Source organism: Streptopelia decaocto (assembly GCF_964273445.1).
Source record: "Streptopelia decaocto genome assembly, chromosome: 1".
In the NCBI taxonomy this organism is placed as follows: Eukaryota; Metazoa; Chordata; class Aves; order Columbiformes; family Columbidae; genus Streptopelia; species Streptopelia decaocto.
Window position 1 is genome coordinate 33,336,011 of NC_138663.1, and position 17,738 is coordinate 33,353,748.

General features: G+C 36.3%; 1 protein-coding gene across 3 annotated transcripts in view; it reads left to right on the forward strand.

Moving 5' to 3' along the window:
• The window catches only part of ARID2 (AT-rich interaction domain 2), a 103,541-nt gene that overhangs the window by 21,456 nt on the left and 64,347 nt on the right, over window positions 1-17,738 (forward strand). The window contains exon 1 of one of the 3 annotated variants that reach the window (XM_082055074.1): window positions 4,942-4,998. The exons of the other annotated variants lie outside the window; for them this stretch is intronic. The gene's annotated coding sequence lies outside the window, so the exon portion shown is untranslated. Of the gene's footprint in view, window positions 1-4,941; window positions 4,999-17,738 lie in introns of those variants that run through there. 3 annotated transcript variants of the gene reach the window in all.

A 17,738-nucleotide genomic window follows, 5' to 3' on the forward strand; every position in this document is an offset into this window, starting at 1 on the left:
CATCTAATGCTTTCTGGAGAAGTTGGGGGAGGAAGTGGGAAAATACAGCTTGGGCATTTCTAAAGTGTATTTTATAGTAAGGAATACTTGCAGGAAAATAAAATCCATGCTAGGATTAGTCTGTTGGTTTTTTTCTTATCTAATGCTGCAATCCCAGATGATGGTATCACAAATGGTTCCTGTAGAGAGCATTATGATACGGCGATTTTGGATTATGTTTTCATATGAGAATAGGAAAGGTGAGAGTGTGTAATATATTTTTGCAAAACATTAGTATTGTGGGTCAATAACTTGCAGTTTAGAAGCAAGTTGGAACCAGCTATGGTGATTGAATATGATAGGCTCAGAAATTAGAATATTAGTTGTTACTTTTTCATAATTCGGTTCACTGAAAAAAAAATGAATAGACCGCTGAAGTAAGTACAACAGCATCTAGTTTATCTGTGTAGTGGTTTCTTAGATATGGCACTTAGAAAATATAAGCGTATCTGGGAAACATTACATAGTATATTCTAGTAAATATTTTTGGTTTTTTTACTTTCTGTACTTAACTAAGACAATAGGAATTACCTGATGAAAGGATTCATGATGAAACTTGCATGTGAATAGTTACTCAGGTTATTCAGGATGCAGCAAATTAGGTAGGTTAATTCTGAATTAAACTATTTGTTTTTTCCATGCTAATGGAAAATAGCAAGGAAATACTGGAAATTTATGACAGAGGAAATAAATGTCTTTTTTTTTTTTTTTTTCTTAAGATCCAGAGAAATCTGTTACTGTGTATTTTGGGATAATTGGTTTCATCACGTTTGCCTACAGTGGGTATTGGTATTAGTGTCAAATTATAGATGGGATGACAAACACTGCTTGTATGTCATTTTTACGCTTCTCTGGTAGTGAGGCCACACCTGTAATACAGAGCATCCTTTGAACTTGAAACACCTGTAGAACTAGTTGTTGAATTATATTCCAACACTGAAAGAAGTGTGGTTTTCCAATGACTTCTGTTTCTTGTTAGACTGTGATCTGGTTCTGAATACTGCAGGTGAGGAGAAAATAAGGAAGTTTGGCAGTTGTTATTTTTTTTAATGATGTTCCGTAGTTGCCTATGTAAGATAAAAGATTAAATATAAATATTGCAGATTTAATTTCAATGTGGACATTATTAAAAGGGGGAAACTGTAGAAGACTGTAACTTTAATCTAGTGAAGAGTTACTGCATTGCTGTAACATCTGTAACTTGGTCTCTTTCAGTGACCTTTTTATTATGGCATGTGTCAGTTTTAATGGAAGTTGTGGCTAGTTACAGTTAGGATTAAAAAGGGAATCTTTTATTTTCTAACCACTTTTTTATTCTGATTCATTAAAGAGTATCTCAATTCAAAGTATTAACTAGGCAAAAGCAGTTATTGAAATGCCGGTTGCAAAAAATTGCATGTTATATTAATAAGAAAATGAATATAGGATGGCTAACATAGCTGTTTAGGAATCATCACTCTAAACACTCAAGAAAAAACATACAGTGCATCTGAAAAGTTAACATTTTTTTCCTGAATGTTAAAATGAAAAATTTACCTTATCTCCATAATGCTGTATGTACGAACTTAATGGTTTTCTTTTATTTCTCTAAAGTAGAAGTCAAATTCAAAAATAAACTTTGGAGCATATGGCCAGTAAAGCATTCAGAGTATAAGAATAGTGCTTTTTGGTTTGCTGTGCAGTGCAACGTAAATATCTTGGCTGTTCCCAAATCTGACATATCGGGGTAGACCAGTTCAAGTTTTGGACAGGTAAACTTTTACACCATTTAGATCCTCTTAAGGAATACTGCCTGTAATCTAAGTGGCATTATTATTTCTGAAGTCTCCATCTATGTTTCAAACAGTTGCTTTATGTTTATGTCCATTATTTAAGGTTAGTTTACCTCACTTAATTTCACATTTTCTTAAAGCAAAAATAAGAGCTACATGAATGTTTTATTTGTACTTTCAGTATCAACCAAACTAGCGACTGTTATGGTTTATTACTGTGTACATTGACTTAGCGTAATTTTCAACAAGTCATTTGTTCCATCTGCCTTGGTATAAAATGACATGTACGTTGAGATATCTATCAGTCTGTCTATCATTTGACATGTAGAATTATAGTGGCAAATGTTTGCAATTTTGAACAGTATTAGAGGTTTCTGCTTTAGCACTTCAGCAGTGGTGGTGTGAATGTTTCCTAAAACATCCTTTCATACATGTTGTGGTGTCTTCAAACTGCTTGGTCCTTTGCATGAAGGTCAATGAAGTTTCTGGGTTTTGAGCCGGGAACGCTGGGTATCCTAGCCTTGAAGTAGTGTCCAGTAACAAAAACTTTTGCATTTGTCACGTATCTATATATTAGTGTTTACAGCTCTTTTTTAGGGTATTTCAGCTTGCACAAATGGTTGGATAAACGGTTTTGGAAGGATGCTATCCAACAAATACTTTCAAAATGATCAATTGTGTGAAGAAATGAACAGCAGAATCTTGCCCTATGACATTGTACATTCTTTACAACCATTCAAGCTTTTGCAGCATGTGACTACCTTTAGTAATTATTTTTTTTAATCAAATATGGTTTTAAAAAGATGTTCCACTTTGCATATGAACTGTGTATACAAATGTGCAATCTCAAAGCATGTTCATTCGACAGGGAATAGGCTGCCTGCTGCCTTAGACAAGACATTGATTTAGGAATGAGTCACAGTCTCTTTGATTTACTTTTATTTTTGAAACACCTTAAAATATGATTGAAAAGCATTATAGATGAATTCATTATTAATTATGATGGTTCAGTAATACACTATAGATGATGAAAGAGTGTTCACTACCTTAATCTTTAAACATTTATAATAACCATTGTTTATTTCTCTTACTAATCCCCACTGCAACTCCCATGTCCCTTGGGCTCAAGGGACAAGGTGTTGCCAGATCTCTTTTAGCAGAGTGCTCCAGGGCTCCACTACCTGTGTTTTGTTATGGTTTTCAGTGTTAGTTTATTTATAGGGGAAGATAGTTGTTATATTGCTTCACTAAAAAATTATGGTAATATAGGGGGGATCAGTTATGCTGTAGTTACTTCTAGAAAATGCAAAACTAACCAGGCAGTTTCGGATATCTGTTAATAATTGACAACGCTGGAGAAAATATCTGGAAACAAGTCAGGATCAGAGCTTCCATTATTTGACTAGACATTTCTTTCAAGAGAATTAGAAAAGGAAAAACAAATTTTACTGCAGTAATGGGCAGAAATTACTATTGTGTGTGTTTAACTCACTGTAGAAAATAAACTAATGAATAACTATCATTTTATTCTATCTTTGGTGCCTTTTGGTATTTTCATTAGTTATTTGTAATTTTTATGTGCTTACTTTTGCCTGGAAAATGTACTCAAACATAAAAATGCACAGTGATTTTGAATGAGTTGAATGCTACACTGCTATTTGCTGTTGGCAATCTCTTTTGGGGGTACATAAAGTTGGAGGTCTTGGTCTTGTGTTTTTGGTTCCATGATTTTCTTGTGAACTGGAGTCCAAAGCCAGCTAAAATTACTTCTGCTAAATTTCATAGGAGCTGGATGAGGCTTTCTGAAAAAATAAAGATTTGAAATCTGATATGCTGGCAAAATTCTAACCTTTGGCTCCAAGTGTGTAATTTACTTGGAGTATTTTTATATTGTCACACAACTAGCTCTCTGGCAAAATAATTTGTCTTTCTGAGCAGATATCTTGATATTGCATGGTTTATCTGATGGGTTGGTACATGCTATATTTTTGAAAATGGAAGTGTATAGTAGTGAGCTGCTTGGTTGTGAAGGTGGTGATACAAGACTTTGTGTTTACACATATGTCCTTCACCCTTACTCTTTACTTCAAGTGGGCAGCAACTGCACATGATTTGGAGAGGGCCAGATGGCTTCTGTCAGGTCTAGGGTGCAGGTAGGTAGTAGAAGTCAGGATCTTCCTTTTCACCCTGAGGTAGCTCCAAAGGTGACTGAGATACCTCCCTTTGGGTTATTTTTACACATACCTGCACTGCTGCACACCAACAGTCTTTGAATGTACAGTCTGCTGGTCATGACTGTGAAAATAAGCTCTCTTCCTGAAAGTACTTAATGGTTGAGATGTACCTAACAGTAATGTTCGTTTTATCACTGATTTGTAGAGTTGTTCTGAATGAGATCTGGTTCCCATTGTACAGAGTATTGTAAAGACATGCAGTAACCGTCTTCCAAAAGGCTTGAATTAAGTAAGCAAAGAGAATGAGACTTGAACCAAGCTGCTATATGTGGTATCATCCTGTAGGTCGTTACAGGACTACCTGTGTAGCCCTTGTATTTCAGCTCTCTATTCCAAATGCATGGATGAGCTTTCTAGTGCACACAATTGATTTAGTGTATTAAACTGTTTGCTTTGCAAGTTATATAAATTAATGGTAAACATAGCCCTCAGGTGAATGAAAAAGCAGTATTCAGGCTGTCAATATGTATTCATATGTCAAGAATTCTTAATACTAAAATATTATCAATAGTCTAATCTAGGTTTTTTATATGCTCTCATTTACTTATCTCACTAGTTGCACTTTGTACCTCTGTCAAGAAAATAGTGTGTGAATTGTGTGTGGTGAAGTTGGGTTGATTGTTTTGTTGTTGTTGTTTGTTTTTGTTTTTAATAACTGGAATCCTAAGTATGTACTTCCTTTTTTTATTTTTTTTTTCCCCCTAAGAATACACCCATGAAAGCAGAGTCTTCTGCTTCCAGAAGGACCATAATTGAGAACTCAGTATTTGAAGAGCTCAGGGAACAAAAAAGATTGTGAATACCATTTTAAAATATTACAGTAATGGATTTTGTTCATCTGCCCTTCTCCTTTCTCTACAGAAGAATCACAAACAAACAAACAAACAAACCTTCTGGAATGAGGAGGACCAGAAACAGTTTCGGTCTCAAAGCAGGAAGTGATTATTATTTTAGTAAGTCATGAACTGGAAGAATAGCTGAAAATGAGAGCATAATTTTTAGTTATAAGTTATAAGGCACTCCTGCAAGTGACAACTCATCTCATTTTTCATATGAACTTCAGTTTATTTTGTTTTCCTCCTTTGTAATTCCATTGATTTCTAGAGCATAACTGAGCAGTTACGCTATTGTGCACTTCTTAGCACCAGCCTACTTAATGGCTGTTCGTGCACCTGTTGGTGTGCAAACAAAAGAACAACATATCGTGGAGTTCTGCAAACTGCCATCCTTAACTTTCAATCAAAATACAACAAAAAGGAAGAAGAAAATTCAAACTGGAAACATTCTGTGTACCAATAAATAGGTCACTTACAATTTATGTGAAATACTTTAGATGACCAGATGGTTACAGAGTTTTATCTGCATAATTGTGTTTGGTATGTACATCTGAGGGCATGAAATAGCTGTGAGCTGTGAACACACTATGTTCCTTTTGGGACCTAAAGTGGAATGCCCTTATAATAGAGAGCCAAATAGTGGGGGAACTCAGAATTTATTGCTTTCGTGAACACCTGTGCATTGGTTTTTGTTTTGCTTTTAATTTGTCTGTATCTGAAAGTGATGTAAGCAGCATCTGGTTATTCTTATTTAGTATGCCTATGCTGCCAAAAAATCAACAGATTCTTACTGTACTGCATTTCAGAACTAATGAAGACATAATTATATCCCTGAGCAGGAAGAAGGAATTATGCTTTGTTGGGGACTAGACTAGAATAGAAAGAAAGTAAAAGAGCAAAAGACTGTTTTGAACCGTGTAAGAAAAGTGATTGCTTCTGTTGAAGATCTGGTATTTTTATTTGCTACTCGTCTGAGAAAATAATGCAGTAGTGGAACTTGCATTTATTTTGAAAATGTTAATGGCTTAGGTAGAAGCAGAAGCTTTTTCCCTTTTAATTTTATGTATCTGTTTAGCCATTTTTTCAGCTTCTGCTTGAAAGTGATGTACTGATTTGTAGATTCTCATGAAGGTTATTAAAAATAAGCTGATAATGAGAAGCAGGATATGTTCTTCATTGACCTTGTTTTGTTCTACATATATTTTTGAAAAAGTCTGAAAAGTATTTAAGTGTAATGTGCCTGAAAAGTAATTTAATTTCCTGAAAAGTAATTTAATCATTTTTGTAGGGGGCACTTTGTAATAAGTAGTGGTAGAAATGCAGACAACTACCTACTTTTATTTCAGTTTGGGGTTTGTAGTGAGTGGGGAAGGCTGCGCAATCTCTGTCCTTGGGAGGCTGTCAGAACTTGACTGTCCAGGGATTGGAACAACCTTGCTGAGGTTAACTCTGCTTTGAGCGGGCAGTGGAATGAGGTCACCTTCAGGGGTTTCTTCAAACCCTATTATTCTATGATTAGAAGATCACACCTGATTTTACGTAAAAATATTTACCAGGTTTGTGTCACCTTCCTGGTAGTCAGCAATCCTGTGTGTGCCACCAGCAGGTCTCACGTCTTCTTGCTCTTTTGTAGTCCTCCTTCTGTTGGCAATATTGTAAATTGATCATGAGGAGATCATGGAGGTAATTGCTGATGTTTTATTCTCACAATGTGCCAGTTACTCCTATGCAGATAACAGTTTAGCTGCCCACTATAGATGCTGTTCCCTTCTGACTTGAAAAGCATAGTTGTCTTCCTCTGCTAACAGATTCCTGCAACTTCCCTTGCAGTGTTGCTGGCCGTTGGCCACTCAAATTTGGGTTGCTGATTGAACTGAAATATCTGTAGATAAAAAGTAGTTTTCAGTCCAGTTAGCCGGATGTTAGGATGGCTGGTTTAGGGTCAGTGTTCTCTCAAATCAATGAAAACTGATAGTATAGTTCTGTCTTCAGGATGGAAGCAGCCACTGTAAGCAGGCATCATATGGCATCTGTGTATCATTTAAAAATTTCTGAATGGGATAGCTTGAGTGAGATGGAAGGAATAAATAGTGGATTCAGCATATAGTATCTCTATGACTACTGACATTTCCTCAGTGACTGTTCTTTTGGATCCCCTACAACCATAAGTAAAATGTTTGTACTAATTTTCATCTGTTTGTCAAGATTAATCTTCAAAATGTGGTAACTTAGAGAAGAATCAGAGGGCTTGCTCACCCTTTAGTATACTATATGATGATGGTGTTTTACATTAATTACAAAGTTACTGGTTTGAGGTGTTGTTTTTTGTTTTGTTTTGTTTTTCTTCTTCTTATGCATGCTAAAGGCAAGATTAGTTAGAAAATGTCTTACAGAAGGGGTAGTTCATTACAACAAGTTTTGAGCTTTAAATTTCGAAGCTGATTTTTTTTCTAAACCCAATCTAATTTACTCTGTTTTCAAATAAATGACAACATCAGAGGGACAGTTCTTATGGGCCATCCTACAGCAAATTCCCTTGAAACAGTACTCATGTATTTTACCCAAGCTTTTTGCTGTATTTTAAAGAAGAAATCCTTAAAATGACTGTGTGAGCTAAGACAAATAAAATGGAATACACACAGGTGGAAAATAAACACGTGTCCTATTTCTCAGATACCTAAATTTATCCTGTTGGAGAACTGAGAATCAGCTTTTTAGTTGAATCAAAGACAGTGCTGGATCATAGTCATAGTAGTTAATGAGATAAGATATCCTAAAATTGCAAACGAAATATTTGGGAAAATAGTAGGCTTCCTACAAGTGTTTGTGACTATCTGTAGCAAGTTTGGATTTGGGGCAGGAGAGGCGGGGAAGTGTTTATCAAAATAAACTCTGAAAAAGAAAAATAAAGTATGGAGGCATATAATAATAATGATGTTAGACTTGGCAAAATTAAGCTAGGTGGAGGAATATTAAATGTGATTAGTAGATGTTGGGGGACATACCTTGTTTTAGATAAAACTGAATGTCTGGTGGTCTGAATTACCAAGGTAGGATAGTATTGGCTCAGTTTGGGGAAATTCAAGTAGCTCTTTGCCATTCTCAGTAAATATTTTTTACAGATAATACACACAAAATTACTATATTCTGCATTGCACTAAAAGCTGTTTTGATGCGTTTGGACTATAAACACATGGTAGGAGTGTTCTTTTAGTCTGTAAAATGTTGGACACTCTTGTGGTGCTGTACAAGTTAATATTTTAATTTGAAATTTAAAGTAATTTTGAGTTGCTATATTTATAGGAAGCTGTAAATTAGCAATGTGATGTGACCAGTTACAAGCTTATGATTTTCACAACAGTGGTAAATAGAAGTCTGGTAAAACCTGTAAGGCAGAGGGAGCAGAAAAGCGCAGATAGGTGGTCACCAGCTTGCCGGGAGCGGGACCTGTGCTGTCCCCTGTGCTGGCCGGCAGGGATGAGGACTGGACACTCCGAAGTGCTGGAGAAATCAGGTGGGAGACTGAAGGGTGACCTGTACCGAGGGAAAATGCAGGGTGAGCGAGTCTTGCTTTGCTAAAACAGTGCATGAGTTTAAAAGCACTGAAACACTACCCCCTGCTGTTGCTCATGCAGCACTGGAACACCTAATGCTTCAAGAATCACTTCATACATGGACTCTTTTAATGCCTTGTTTTCTTTTTAGCAAAACATAAAAAGGAAAGCTCTGAAGTATGACATGCCTCAAAAGTAGTTGGCTTTGACTGTGACTCAGTAGCATGGGTTCTGTTTAGCTTTGCACTGAAAACAGGTCTTCTGCATTTGTTTCCAGTGATTAACGCAGCCTGTCCTCTATGCTGTACAGTACTTTTGGAGTATATTATGAAACTGCTGAGGATTTTGTAAGCAAATTCATTAATTAGTTTGAATTGAAATGTATTAAGAGTTGGATTGAGATATTGTAACCTTCTGTTTCAGAATCTTTCTAACCTGAATTAACTTAGTAATGGATTAGATAAATTATTCAAACTTTAGATGCAGCCAGAACATATTGAAATATTTTATATAGTATCTTGAAGGATTTAGCTTGTAGTTATCCTGGGCTGTTTGCTACTATACATAATGTTCATGAATCTATAGCGAAGGTTTTGTTAACTGTGACATCCTGTGACTTCAGAACTAGTTTCCACCTGTTGCTTCTGCAGTTTGCTTGTGTGTAATTCCAGTGGTTGTACTAAGTCAGTCAGTTCTGCTTAAGTCATCTTTTCTGCTCATATGGAGATTTGATAGCTGTATGCTTTCTCAGCAGGTAAAATAGCATCTCTGTTGTAATTTTTCTCAACACTGGTGCTTGTAGGGCTGTTGTCCAGTAAATGCAGATACAGAGATTTAGGAAGTAGAAATATTCCCTTCTTCAGGATCCCATTCCTGCTATGTGAGGTAAAAAAAAAAAAAGTATCTTCTTAAAAAGACAGACAGGGCTACAAATACTAAAAGAAAAAAAAAAGAATCAGAATGTCTGTCTCTCGTTAACTTTAACAAAGCTCATCAGGGCAGAGTTAAGGTTGTTTTAATATTTAATCTCTCTATTTCTCTATGTTAAAATGTATAGATTTCTTTTGAGATAGTTTTGGGGTTTTTTTTGATGCAGTATTTGGAGTAACTGCAAACATTCTTAAATAAAATTAAGGGTTTTGATGTTTTATTTCTAATTTTAGTTATCCAAAGAAGCTAAGCTCTATTCTAGTTTATGTGAAACAAGATAAGAAAGTATAACTTTCAGGTTCAGAATGCTTTCTGAAGCAGAAATGAAACTTCGTAAGAACCATTTAGATTACTGTTTTCCCCATTTTGTAGATAGGTAACTATATGTGATTCTTTGTATCTATTATTTTTGCAAAGAAACTGTGCAATGTTAATATACTACTTGAAGTAAAAGGGACATTAAGTGATATCCTAAAGCATTTGAAGGAATCCGCATGTAAACTGGGACTACATTTTATTCTGTTTTGGTTTTTTTTTTTTCATCATCTCACTATTAGCTTGGCTCTTTCTACAGGGGAACTACTGCAAGAGTGCAGTAACAGCGATCAGGAGAGGTGCTAACCTTGGACACCTAAAAAAACCCATCTGAAATTAAGAGTTGTCTTACTATTTCGTAAAATCTTGTACTATGTTTCATTTAACAGTATGAAATCCTGTATAATAATTACGTCAGAATAGTTTGGTCTGTCAGTGGTTTGGGTTTTTTTTAAGGAAAACAGGAGAAAGATAAGGGTATGCCTTTTTAAAATGGAAATGCAAAATGCTAATTTTCCATAACCATCTTTACCCTGTCTTGCCTGCTTAACAGTATAAAAACATGAAAGATATGTACATTGATACCAGTGCATCTTGATAACATTATTTTTTCATTGTATTTCTCCTTTTTACATAATAAGTTACAAACTTGTTGTTTGTTTTAGGGTTCTTTGTTTTGAATTTATTTATTTCTTTTTCATTGCAAACATTGTTAGAGTATTTTCTAGGCATTTTTGAGTGGTGGAAGTATTTGTCCTTTCTTTACCTGATCCCCTCCATCTACCTGCACACATTTACTGTTAAGTGATCAGAAGGCTTGAAAGTGTAATTTGAGGAAAGACTGCATTAAACATGTTTTGTTTGGTCTACAAAAGAGAAAACAAAAAAGAGATGTGATAGAGTTCTCTAGTATGTGAAAGGACCCGTTATAACACTAAAATGTCTTTTGTGTCTGTTGGAGGTGGGACAAGGAGCGATGGAGAGGGGAGTGACTGGAGCAAGTGAGATTTATGTTAAATGTTGTTTAAAGTTTTCTGACATAAGCAGTGGGTAATCACTTCATCGTAGAGAATTGGCAGAATCTACACCAGTGGTGTTTTTGAAACAGATTAGACTAAGGTTTGCCAGGAAGGGATCCCTTCAGATTGGTACCTACAGATCAGGACCTTGGGATGACTGACAAGATAATTTTTAGAGTTATTTCTTGCCCTATTTTCTAGGTTTCCTATTTTTTTTGGCTCACATCCCAGCTTTTCTAAAACTGTGGGTATCAATGACTAAATAAAGTGATGTGCATTCATTGGGAGCCAACTACTTTAAGAAGATGTTAAAAACCTTTTTTCCCTCTCTGGAATTGTTTCATATTTCACAGAAAATCATTAGCAGATACTTCAGTCTCTATAGTATGTATGTTGATTTCTTTTTAAAAATATTTTTTGTTGTCAGAATGTTCCATGATTTCTTAATTAAGATAACTATGCAAGTAATAATAAATATTATTGTATGATAGTACTATCTGACTAAAGCACAATGCTTTTATTTACAATGAAAAGCATGACAGTATTAACTTACTCATGATAAGATATATTGTGCAATTGATGGTTTAATCCGTAGGTGTTATGTCCTCAGCATTTTAAGAAAAAATTTATTATTAATTATACCAAACTCAGATCAGTAGTGAGAGAACTACTGGGATGCTTTAGCGTAATTGTTAATGTGATTATTGAACTTGCAGTATGAAACTTGGAAGGCTGGCTGCATAGGAGACATGGAGCTGATGCAGAAGAGGGCTACATCTTAAGCTTCTTCTGTTGTGTTTGAATACCATAGTTATTTGCACTTTAAACTTACCAAAGTAAATGTTTCAGTTTTTAGAGTAGCCGTTCCAATCAAGATCTGTGAGTAAACATGGTTTGCATCTGCATTAACATACAATGGTATTAACCACTTCTAATTCTGTTTTACTACTGTTAGTAATGATCCATAACTGCAGTGGTAAATCTGACAATGCAAGAATAGGCAAGGCAAAGAAGAGGTTTTCATAATGAGTAGGCAGAAAGTTGGATGTGCAAACTTACTCTAAAGTAGCAGGAATACTATTTGGGAACTACAGTATAAGTTCTTTTTCTAAAGTTAGTGTAATCTTTGGAAGAAGTTTGAAATGCTTAGAACTTGAATTTGGCAGTAGATTTATTTTTTTTCTAAATTGCAAAATATGGTTACAAGATAAATGTCAAATGTACCACTGTTCTTTTGAGTGTAGTATTTTGCATATAAAAATATGGCTGTTAAATCTGAAACAGTATATTCCACATGTTGATCTCGGTCTACTTTTTCCATGACGGCAGTACAGAATATAATGTGGGTGTGGTATGTTATGTTAAATTACTGATATCTTAGAAAAGATCCGTTATTTTAATTGAGGACAACCAAAAGTTAAGTGAATTCTAGCCCCCTGCTTTGTGAATGTTGTTTTCTTCTGCCACTCTGTGTCATGGTAACTTGTGTGTGTTCATTCCAGAATCAAAATTGGTCATCCCACTTGTCCATTCCATCAGTCATAAATGCATTTCTTTTGTTAACACTAAGTACAGCGTCAGTCAAATACCAGTCCAAGCAATGCAATTATTTGCCTGTTTTCATAAGCAACGTGTGGAAATGTGTATCTACTTGTTAACTCGTAGATATTTTTAGTAGAATTTTATTAGTTTTATGAAGCATGTTTTTCATGCAATTTTACTTCATGTCTGTCTGCTCCAAGAGCTTTGGAACCTGTTGACCAAGTTCTGCCGTGTTTGACAGAAAGAAATAAGTCTCAAATTCCAATTACTGATTTGAAAATTAGCAGATACATAAAGGAAAGAGACCCTGGACGTGTTGGTAATGAGGGAGGGTTAGAGACAGCTTGCCCAGTATTGCATTCCAGGTGAAATGGCTTTTTTGGCCCAGCAGCCCATGCACACCAGCAGCAGTACGTGCTGCCCCTTGCCTGGGGATGGAGAGGTGGGAGTCTGGGGGTGCCCTGCAAATCTGTGGTGGGCACTGAGGGGAACAAGCAATGACTGCTGAGTGTGAAATAAAGAGTTGAGGACAACTTAGAGTCTGTTGAACTGTTGTAATAAGGATTTTGCTTGGGCTCAAACATGGTAAGGCAATATGAGAGATATGAAGTACACATCTGTGATCTGTTATTTCCATTCCTCATGGAACAGTTTTAAGTGCATTTGTTTTTCTGTTGTGTCTTCCCTTGCTTTGCTGATAGGTTTTTTTGTTTGGTTGGAGTTTTTGGTGTTTAATAACTTGCTAAAGCTAAAGAACAAACAAAGTTACAGAAAATTATCCCTCCTGCTATTTGTGTCACAGGATATGGATATAGAAATGTATGTAATTATATGAAACTACTTCTAAATATTTGGCTTAATATTTTGAAATGCCATCAGTGATTGGTGCATGAAGTCAAAGAACTGTAAGAAATGGAGTAGTGCATGCTTGAAGAGCCTTTCATTTTGTGTGACAAGTATTTTTTACTACAAAACCTAGATTTAAACAAAAACTAGCAAAACACTGTTTAACCAAGTAGATATTACAGCAAGTTAACAAGTCTTCCACCAGGGTGCAGTCTTTTCTAAGGATTTCTAACACCTTCAGCTAAGTATCTGCATTTTGTCTGCACATATTATTTTCTGCTTGCAGCTATTACAGGCAGACAATTAACTTTATTTTTCGGTATGCACTTGGCTGTTTAATTGTGTTTTCTCATTGTGTTGTGACACCTGAAGGGATCAATTCAATGATAAAGTAATGTAGTCTCATCAGATTCCAGCTGATTAAAAAAGCTAGGTCTTTCTTGCTCTTTCTTATTCTCTAGATTGAAATATCTTCCCCCACCCTTTGTCATTCATTAAATAAATTTACTGTTGCCTTGTGTCAGTAGCTGGACTCAGACAGCAGTACTGTAGGAGTGAATTTTTCCCATTCAAGTTAATAGGTTGTTAACATCAAACCTTAATTGTGAGTATTTAAATTCTTTACACTTTGAGTGGCCAAAATGCAGCTGCCCAGCTGATGGTTGATATTTTAGTGTGCATTTAACTGTGGGTAGGGTTGCAAGTCATAGGATGAAACCTGATCATTTGCCATGTCTGCAGTAAAAATATTTTAAGCTGTTATGGTTGTCTTATATATATACACATATATATATTAAGCAAATGGAACTTTTATTATTGTCATCCTAATTCTGTTTTCTGGGATCTATGAATAGTCATGCTATGTAGTATTCCATGTAATAGAAAAATGCTTGCAATTTGGCTGGGCTATAGAGATTGTTAGCAACAACTGCTGAGGCAGAGGATTTTGTTCAATGGATTAGATATTTCTTATATATTTGTTGTGTGGATATTTCTACTTTGACTTGTTAAAAGGCTGACAGAAAGCATATACGCACAGGTCAGACTTGCTGTATTACAAGCCAGTTCAGTTTTGTTTTGGGACAAACCAGTATATGGTCAAGGGTATATCTGTGTTTTAAAAGTATAGCATCTGCTATTCCAAATGTGTCCTTCTTTTGGTTACTGGATATTACTGTTCACATAAAGAAGTGCTACAGTTTCTGGTTTAGGCTGCACAAGGGTGTTTCCAGCACTTAAAATCAGATTCCGTGAAATAATGCTTGTAACAAGCATAAAATATCGTATTTGGTAGTGCTTGAAAGCCAGAAACAAACTTTCTGTCACTGACCAGATTTTAGTGTGGGAACATAAGGTTTGATGAGGAATCGGGAGAACTTCCCAGATAAATAATATTTCTTGTTTAATTCAAAGGTCCTCATTAGATATTTGAAAGTAAAATAACCCTCATTGTAATCCAGGGAAGAGTCACACAGTGGTTACCACAGAAGGTTACCAGTAGTTAAAGAATAAGCTCTAGCTGTGAGCTCCCACCACTTTTTTGGTTTGGTTTTGTTTTTTACTTTGGCATATTTTTATTTATCTCTCCCCCAGATACTTGATGAAATTTATTTACATGATAAAAACCTAATCCCAGAAGGAAAGAAAAGCCAGGGTACCTTGTCAGTTTTCAGTGAGTAGGGTTGACTTTGCAAATAGTTGGTGTGTCAGAGCCTTTACAAAGTCATATAGCTGCAGTAGGATGGAGTAGCACAGCTGGGAGTGAGGGCGGAAGGTGGCAGTGGGCTGTTTGACTGGGAAGGCTGGAAAGTGTCATTTGCAGGCTGGGAAGTGTCATTTACCCCAACATGAGCTGCTTTTCTAGGGCAGCATAACTTGATCCAACTTCCGGCTTTTTCAGTCACATCCTCCTTGGTGCCAGCCTCAGTGCTCTTCTGACCCCAAATTCAGCTGCTTCAGTTACTACACTGTGAAGAAACCTCTCTATATGCACAGTCACGTGTAATTCCGCTCCTGTATACGCACCTACGCACTTCTTTTTAAAATAAGTTTTCTGCCACCTTAGTGTGTTGAAGGGGCTTGGCGCAGGTCAGACAAACACCAGAGGGAGCAGTAATACTTTGCCAGGGCAAATACCAGTGTAGCCTCTGCAGTAACATCTGCTGCCTGTGCTGTGAACCCCACTCTCCAGTCCTAGTAACTGAAAATCAGTGGGGCGGGAGGGAACTGTCATTTTTTGATTTCTCTACGCAGAGTGTTTTTATTTATGCTTGAACTCCAAAGATTATTAAGACTTCTTAAACAGGTCTTCCATTTAACAGCTAATTAAGGAAATGTTTGCTTAGTAGTAGTTCAGTCAAATATAGTGCTCATGTTTGTAATGAATTATTTTTTGAGACTATGGTTGTAGGTTTTGGGTTTTTTTGTTTGTGGTTTGCTTTTTGTTTTTTGTTGTTTTTTTTTGTTTGTTTGTTTTGGTTTTTTTAGGAGTGTAGTAGATAACAAGCTTTATTAACTACTGATGTCTTAAATACTTTTTCATTGGGGAGAATAAATGGTTTTGCTCCATTTTCAGCTATCAAGTAAAAACTGAACCAGGATAACACCATATTGAAGATAAAACAATCAGTGATTTTTTTCAAATTTTTTTTTTAAGGCTAGTCAGTAAGTTGAGGTGCAGTTTAATTTTGTCAGTCAGTTTGTGTGACAGCTATAAATTCCTGGCCTGTATTAGGGTTTTTGTTTTCTTCTTATTAATGAAGCCAGCTACGTAAGGGATGGATTTTAAAACAGTACGACATTAGAAAACCTGATTCAAGGTTTCCATGTCATTAAAGAAAAACCTACGGTCTAACTCCTTTACTTGAATCCAAATAAAGTATATTTACAGCAGTTTAAAGATGGGATGTAACTAAATTTACTTTTATTCAAGTTGTATTTAATTTCTACTATCTTTCAGTTGTGTGGGTGTTGGTTGTATTGAAGTAAAACAGTTAAAGTGGTATTAGCCTTCTAAGGCCCCATGAAGTGAGGGTCAATGGGAATAAATATGTGGTTATAAATTAGCATCTGCTAAGGGAATCTATTATTGTGGCTGTGGCAATTACAAGTAAAAAAAGAATAGTTAAAAGCAAAAACAATTCACCACTCCCCAGTAATAACAAAAGCCAGTGTAAGCATGTGTCACACTGGAGTTATTTGAGAAAGTTACGAGATAAATCTAGATTGGATCCTAATGGTACTTTTATAAGCTGGTCGGCTTGTTATCCTGCACCTTCCTTTCTTGGCAGTGCCGTAGTCCAGGGCGAGTTGCTCTGTAGGTTGCTGATGCAACCGTTTGTATAGGTTTTGCAGACACTTTGTGGAAAACCTAAGGTCCTACCCTGCCCCTGCCTCCTGTCTGAATTTGTTGATACTGGAGAGGTCTGTAGAGAATTAGCACAGGCTTTGGCTCCACAGCTGTGTAGTTTAATTACTGCTTGGGTAGCCTGGCCAAGTGGGTGGAGGTGGTGGCTGTTGCAGGAGAACAGACACACACCCCTGCGGGGCTGTGGCACCTCCAGTTCAGAAGAACCTCTGGCTCAAGGAAGGAACTTTGCAAGAAGCTGCAGCTGTATCTGTTATTTCCTGACTCCGTAGGATGAAAGTGTAATAGAAATTGTAGGTGAAGGAGCTGGAGGAGGTGAGCTGGCTGCACTCTCTCTGTTCTCGGTATATCTTGAGTGAGTTTTATGCAAATAATTTTAAAAGTTATGCTAATTAGGGAGTCCACAAAGTCACATAACAAATGTGTGGTGTAACACCCATAATCTCCATAAATGCGAACTGCATTGCTTGCGTACTGTTTGAATAAGTACTAGTAGGGCATTTTCTGAGCAGATTTCAGAGGCGATTGGTCCTGGCAGACATGTAGTAATAGACAGAAATCAGCTGACTGAAGCTATTGCTGTTTTGAAGCTATGATGTTATGTTTGCCCCACTTTCCAAGTGGCAATGTCAGATGTGCTTATGAATAAGCTCTTGAGCCACCTGGCTGTTTTCAGGTAAAATTGTCTCTGCTTCTTTGAACACACTGGGCTGAGAGCAACAGTGATTCATGAGCTGATTCAGGAGTGCATCAGATGCCTTCATTTAGGAACAGCCACATTTATCAAAAGGGGAGGGGCAGGCGGCTGTAGGTGACAGCTTCAGTTGTTTGATTTTTATCTGGTGGTGCATGTCTGTCAGCACCTTATGTTAGTTTGCTCTGTCTAAGCCTAAAACTCAGGTCAATATCTGACAAACGTGCTTGCGCATGTTAAAAGTTCAATGTGCCTTACACAGTAGCACAATTTGATACCGGCTAACCATCACAGTTTAAAACCCTAATTAAGAAAGGGCCAATCTAGTTGTAGTGTAGACAAGTCTGAAAGTATTGAATTTCTGAGACAGTCAGGTTACAGCTATGGTACAGATTTCTCTTCCTGTTTTTCCACTAATTTCTAGGGATAGAGATCTGATAGTAGAAAGAATTTTGATACTTTGAAGAAATGTGGATAATACTGAAATTAGGTCTTCAATCTAACTTCATGGTAGGGGCTACATTCTATGGCACCCTTGTAATTAAAACTTTTACCGAATGTAAGCTGTTGCTTATCTTTTGTTCTCCAAA